The 7352-nt window shown below is 43.5% G+C and overlaps 1 long non-coding RNA gene across 1 annotated transcript; it reads left to right on the top strand.

Moving 5' to 3' along the window:
- Positions 1–122: 122 nt before the first annotated feature.
- Positions 123–7059, top strand: LOC113479834. Its single transcript, XR_003398347.1, has 3 exons — positions 123–527; positions 2729–2812; positions 6961–7059. It is a non-coding gene; the product is annotated as an uncharacterized LOC113479834 (long non-coding RNA).
- Positions 7060–7352: the final 293 nt, after the last annotated feature.

Here is a 7352-nt window from a genome sequence, read left to right as displayed (position 1 = left end):
GGATGTCCCCGGGCGGGGTTGCTCACCGCCGGCAGGCACGGAACCCGCTGCCCTCCTCGGGGAATCCAGGGGCGCGTCTCCTTAATATATTCGAGGACAGTAAAGCCTAGCGCGGGATTGCGCACAGCGAGATTAAAAAACGGTTTTGCTTCGTCTTCATTTCTGTTCAGTTTGTGACAAGAGGTTCACCCACCCCCGAGCTTTTTTCTACAACGTTAAGGTGTAGACATTCACTTACCTTCTGTTGGCTCAAAGGGACAGCTGAGTTTTACACATTTAAGAACTATGAAAAAAGAACGGCAGAAACTACTATTACAAAGAAGCTAATGCTGCGGAAGGTAACAAGGAGGCACTATGCAGCTAAAAGAAAATTCATAACTTTGTTGGTAAGTACAAGGTTTGAGAAAAGTACAGACAAATCTCTAAACTTTTTTTAACACTAGCTTGTTACTTTTCAGGTGAAACATGGTGCATTGAATGGAAACTGTCACCATTTCTTCATATCTGTATACACATGTGGAATTAAGGTATTTTCATTGTCCACGTTCTTTCTCCATCCAATCTTTTAAAGCTGATAATTCCACTTATACAAGCACAAGTCTAGAAGTGGCCCATAGCAATGCTAAATCCAGTCCTTTGCTGTTTGATGCCGTTTGGCCCTGCTCTACCAGAAAGAACTGCACGCTGTGTAGGCACTGCTTGTGACTGCCCTGTAGTTAATGGTGTTCCTAAAATTTAATTTTAATTCCACTGTTGATGAGTCCCAGGAATGACAGTTGAGGACAACATTCACACTGCCTAGTTTTAAGACATAAACAAGTGCTAGTTGTCTAGGGCCTTTGACTAACAACTCTGCTCTGCAGCAACAGAGCTTGCAAGGAGAAAAATTCAGAGCTTTGCTCCATATCTCCAGTCCCTTATCTCACTCCTTCCCATGCCTAGGATGCCACTTACCTTTTTTGTGGAGCTTGGCAGGTTGCCTGCTCTGGGGAACAATGCAGGGCTCTGGAGTGCAGATCCTTTCTAAAAAAGGCAGAGCTCATTTGGTCTTGTCCTACTTCTGGGACAAGAACAGGCCATGGCATTGTTTACTAATTATGAAATGTTTGGAAGCTGTTCATCTTTTCTTCTCTAAAGCATGAATGCTGCTCTTCCAGGCTTTTACAGCTGTGGATATTGTATACATCCGCATTCACTTTTGAGAAACAAATGAGTACCCCTTTAAAATGTCAGGCCAACATTTTGAACAAGATGAAAATAGCACATATGGAGGGAGAACATGAGTCTAAATGAAACACAGTGGCAGTTAAGCTGTAATCCACAGCAAACTTAATTACTACTGTATAGTAAGAGGGTGGGAAGTCTACAAATGTTTTGAGAGAAGTGACCCAAAGGAAAAAAACTGAGAACAGACCACTAGAATCACAACTCGAATGACACTAGAATCAACTTCTGATAGAGGAAAGATATGTTAAGAAAACATAAAATAAGAACTGGTAAAACACTTGGTCAGGATGAAGTCCATGAAGGCGTGCAAATATTAGTGTCAGAAAGGATCAAATATTTTATATGCGAACTGAGCTAAAAAGGAAGATGTAATATCTTACTAAATCAACCGGTATCAATAAGAACCCAAGCCCTCCTTCAGTTTTTAAATAAAAGCTATGAACTTTAAATTAGTTACAGATGGGGAATAAGCTTCTCTGACTTCATCTTAGTTATGCTTCCCAGCTAGAGGATGATAGTATGGAGAATAAGAAAATATTATCACCTGTGGGATATGGAGAGAGAGGGAAAAAAAAAGTACAGGCAATTATCACCTGTGTACAGTGAGGTGTAACAGGAGCTGGACTGTACCAATAAGTAATAGTAATAAGTCAGTATCTCTAGCTCCATGATTCTCCAAACTCATTCAGCTGTATTTATTTTTGGTCAAAGCAAATGCCAGATGGATAGCATAAATGCTTTATAGTGCCTATTTTTTAAGCATAAATTAAGTAGTACTATGTGCTAATTTGACCCATTTTTTTGAGATTACTAGAAAGCGTCAGTGAAATTCACTGCAATTTGCAAGAGTCAGTTCAGTTCAAAGGCCGGGGAGGGTATTTGTTAATCTCATACAACTTTTTAATGGAACACTTCAGAAAAAAAAAAAAATGGCCACAGAACATCATGTTTGCAACACTGAAAAAGCATACAGTTGCATACTAAAATAATCTGTTGGGTAAAGGTTGTGCTGTAAAGGAGACACAGAAAGGAATGCCCATCTTATATACACGATTGCCACAATAATCATCAAATTGGTTGACAGTAGCATAAATAATGTTCCTCTGCATCATGGGTGAACAGAGATGAATTTGTTTCTATTTTTTACTCTTAATGGATGAGAGGAGAGGGGGCATGGAGCCTAGTGGAACCTCACATATGCATAAGGCCCCTAACATCTTGCAAGCCAACAGTGATGATAGTCATGAGCCAGATGGGAATTAGAAGGAAACTCCCTAAACCTTCTACAGGCCCACCACAGGGCTTTTCTCTGAACAGAGGTAAAAGTGCTTAGACAAGAGAAGAAACTCCAATATCTTAGAAGGGCACTGTTGCTAATGACGTTTTCAACAACTCAATACAGCTGTGTGTTGCAAATGGTGGGAGCCAGTACCAATGCTCTGTAATATGTCAGTAAGACTGAAACTCACTAACTTCTAACTCATCTGTCCATAACATACAGACTGGAGACACAATCAGCAACAGATCAGAATACTGTCTTTTGTGAAAATCAGGATGTTGATCAGACAAGGAAGACATAAGGAAGGTAAGATGGAAGAAAACATATGGTATACTGGGGTGTGCCTGTTGTATAAAATGCCTTGAAGAGAGTATTCCCTGAAATGATGCTTGCAATGAATGTTGAGGGAAAATAACCAAAGCAAAGATATGAGGACAGCATGCTGCCAAAGCTTCACATAGTCAGTCTATGTCATAGTCTCTTAAAAGAGACTACAAGGCGGCTGTAAAATTTGATGACCTTGAGTAGGGAATGGCAAAAAAAGGAGAATTTTCTAAACCACGATTATAAACACTTTTAGCCTTAATTAGTGAAGAAACTGCAACTCCTTTTATTGTTCAATCGATAGGTAATTTTTGTCCATTTAATTTAATGGGTTATTTATCCTCAGTCTTCCATCTCACTTTGTTGGTGTGTTGTTTTTTTTTTTTTTTAAATCACAATTCTGCGATTTCAGGGTCTGACAATGTTTTGAACTGGTGGGTCAGATTTAGAAAAAGATATATTTAATAATATTGGTGGTAGGAATCCAGTACATTGTCTGGATACCAATACTGGATAAACAGTGTAAAATATCAACATTAAAAGGGAAAAAAAGAACACCCAGGGTAAGGGAAAGAAAGAAAGAAGACCCAGAGAACTACAGGCTGTTCAGTCTCTTCTCTGTGCCCAGTAAGATCATGGAGCAGATCCTCCTGGATGCTCTGTTAGGTCACATGGAAAATAAAGAAGTGATTGGTGACAGCCAACATGGCTTCACGAAGGGTAAATTGTGCCTGACAAATTTGATGGCCTTTTCTGATGGGGTTACAGCACTGGTGGATAAGGGAAGAGCAATTGACATCATCTACCTGGACTCGTGCAAAGCTTTTGACACTGTCCCACACGACATCCTTGTCTCTAAATTGGAGAGATGGGGATTCGACGGATGGATCACTCAGTGGAGAAGGAACTGGCTGGATGGTCAACGCTCAGAGTTGTGGCCAACAGCTCAGTGTCCCAGTGGAAGCAGTGATGAGCGGTGTTCCTCGGGGGTTGGTGTTGGGACTGGAACTGTTCAATGTCTTTGTTGGGGACACGGACAGTGGGATCAAGGCACCCTCAGCAAGTTCACTGATGACATCAAGCTGTGTGGTGTGGGGCCACGCTGGAGGGAAGGGATGTGCCATCCAAAGGGACCGGGACAGGCTGGAGAGGTGGGGCTGTACAAACCTCATAGAGTTCAACAAGGCCAAGGGTGAGGTCCTGCTGAAATGCCGGGGTTTCAACCCCAAGGCCCAAACTAAGGTTGACATGTGGGTGATTCCCACAGCCCTCCACAAAGTGGGGGGGTGAATTTACCTTTAAGCTTCCCTCCAGGGTGGGGCTGCCTGGCAGGGAGAGCCATTGGGTAAATGAGCCCCAGGTGTCCCACATTAAGTAAACAAAGCTCAGGTGTCCCACGTAGGGATAAAAGCTGGGACCCCTTGCAGGGGGGGCAGTGTCTGTCTGTGAGGTGGATGCCCTGTGTAGAGTTTCCTGTTGGGGAAGGACCTCCTGCCTCCCTGGGACTGGGCTCCAGTCAGCTCTGGCTTTTGTAAATGCAGGCTGTGTAGAGATTCAGTGTGTGGCTTCCTTGGTCTTATGTGTTTGGCTTGTTGACTTAGTTGTCTCCCATCCCTTCTATGGGAGACTGCATGTCACCATTTATTCCACCCACTGTTGGTTGTGTGCTGTTGTTGGGGTCAGTGGGATTGATGTTGATTATGTATAACCTGACTGACTTGTTTGTACCCCCAGCGCTCACCCATGTGTTGACCCTTTTGTATCAAATACAATTTGGTTATTGGTTCATCTTTATGCTGGCTGTGTCCTTTATGCTAGGCCTAATAATTGGAAAAACACCTGCCCATGGGTTGGGGCAATCCCAAACACAGACATAGGCTGGGTGAGGAGGGGATTGAGAGCAGCTGTACAGAGAAGGATTTGGAGGTACTAGTGGGTGGAAAACTGAATATGAACTGCTAATGCGTGCTTGCAGTCTAGAAAGCCAACCATGTCCTGGGCTGCATCAAGATTCTCACCCTCTACTTCAGTCTCATGAGACCACACCTGGCCTACTGTGTGCAGCCCCCAACATCAGAAGGACACGGACCTGTTCAAGTGGGGCTAGAGGAGGCCACAAAGATGCTCGGGGGGCTGGAGCACCTCCCCTGTGAGGACAGGCTGAGAGAGTTGGGAAGGTTCAGCTGGGGAAGAGAAGGCTCTGGGGAGACCTTAGAGTGGCTGCCCAGACTGAAAGGGGCTGCAGGAAAGGTGGGGAGGGACTCTTGATCAGGGATGTAGGGATGCAACAAGGGGTAATGACATTAATCTGGAAGAGAGTAGATTTAGATTAGATAAAAGGAGGAAATTTTACCCTCTGAGGGTGGTGAGGCCCTGGCACAGGTTGGCCAGAAAAGCTGTGGCTGCCCCCTCCCTGGAAGGGTTCAAGGCCAGGTTGGACGGGGCTTTGGGCAACCTGAGCTAGTGGAAGGTGTCCCTGCCCATGGCAGGGGGGGTGGAACTAGATGGTCTTTAAGGTCCCTTCCAACCTGAACCAGCCCATGAATCTAAGATAGGGATTTTGCTTCCTTGCTTTATTATGTAAACATGAGTTAACTCTTTTTATTTTTAAAAAAAGCCATGCTGTGTGTATTTATGTATTTCTGTTGGACTACTGCTTCTCCTTTTAGCTGCAGGTAGAATAGAATACATTTTTACTTCACATGATTGAAGAAGATGGACCAATTTCCCCTGATGGCCTGTCATGGTAGGACAAATCTAAATTTTAGACCTGGTAGGTATTTCCCTGGTAAAAAACTCAGGGCTAAGCTAAACATTCAAATTTTTTTCTTTTTTTAAATTTGAATGCAAGCAACTCCACACAATGCATTCAACCCGATTACTTAACACTTCAGTAGAATTCTGGTAGGGAAATTACAGTAACTATAAACAAGCGTGAAAAATATTATTCTAATTTTAATTGATAACTACAGGACAAAACAGAGTATTCATGGAAGTCATACTTACCCTTGAAATGCTACTCCAGTAATGTAAACAGAGATAAGGATTGTTACTTTTCTAATTTTTTTAAAAAGTTATTTTTAAACAGAGGTTTGGGTAGCATAATTTCTCAGATAATATTAGAAAATAAATATTACAGCAGATACTGTGAACTAGCAGGTAGGACACAGAAAGGCTGAATGTTCAGGGTCTGCTCTTAGCAGCACCTCCTGGCCTGCTGTGATTTCAGACAAATCATCTGTGCTTTTGAGGAGCAGCTGAATCAGATGGGCACATGGTATTTAAGAGTATTTCAGGAACTATGATTACTACTAAGCCTCCATGGCAAGCCCCTCTCCCCACCCCTTTCTTTACACCATTGTATTTTCTTATTTTTCTTATCTACAAGAACAATGAGGGTGTTATCTTTGCCTTTGATCAACAAATTCTGTGCTTACTTACTCGAGCTCAGTGACTCAGGTGGGTTAACCACCCCCCCCTCAGTCTGGTTTCTGAAGCAGACTCCCAAGTGGATTGTTATTAAAAAAACTAAATATTTGCAAGATTGAATTCTACCTGATACAGTGATTCTCCAAACAGGAGTAGTTTTAAATGAGATTGCTGAAGTGCCCACCCATTTCCATGCATGACTTTGGCAAGTCTAGGGTCATACAGAGGAAAGTTGATAGTAACACTACCAACATCTTCATCTCAGGCATTTCTAAAAATCTTGGGTGCAACTTTTTAAAAGAAGGGTAAAAGTGGCTCTTTTTTAGTGTGAGTCTTGAAAATATAAGGTATAGCCAAAAAAGGCAGCTCTGTTTTCCTTTGCAGCTAGTGCAGACTAGGCTTAACTGTGGACCCAACAATAACACATTTAAATTAATACCAAAGCTCACTGCTTCAAAGGAGCAGGAACCAACACTCAATTTCCCAAAATACAGAAAAGGAAATAGATTGAAGTTATTCCCAAAGAAGACATCTAGACATATATTTCATGACTAGAATATATACCCCCCCCAATCATCTAAAAAAAGGCCCACGGGATCACTATGAATTGCACTACTGTTAAAGCGTTAAAACCATGAAATTATAAATACAAGTATTTTCTGTTGTGGGTTGTGTTTGGTTTATTTTTTTTCTTCCCACAGGTTTCCTAGCGTCCTTAACCCGAACAATCTGGCACTGAGTGCTCTTCTCCAGGTCTTGCTCTCGCTGCGGTGTTTGTGCTCGTTTATTAAACGGAGGTGAGGGTGTCTCTGCTTTACTCCCACTTTGACGGCCAGGGGCAGGAGGGCAGTGCCAGCTCCTCTCCTGGCGTATCCCCACCAAGCAGACCCCGACACCACAAACTGATTTCGGCGCAAGCCGCCCGTGGGCTGCTCTGCCTTTCCTTCCACCTAAAGTTTCCGCGAGGTGAGCCGCCCACCCGCGGCAGCTCCCACCTTTACCCTGCCAGGTGAAGCCGGGCACCCCGCGGCCTGCTGCCACCCGCCGCCGCCGCCTTTGCGGGCCCGCCCCGGCCCTGCCAGCCCGCCCGCAC

The sequence above is a fragment of the Athene cunicularia genome (assembly GCF_003259725.1).
Source record: "Athene cunicularia isolate RWA chromosome 4 unlocalized genomic scaffold, athCun1 chr4_part2, whole genome shotgun sequence".
Lineage (NCBI taxonomy): Eukaryota > Metazoa > Chordata > Aves > Strigiformes > Strigidae > Athene > Athene cunicularia.
The sequence above is the reverse complement of the archived record's forward strand: the minus strand, read 5'-3'. Positions and strand labels throughout refer to the sequence as shown.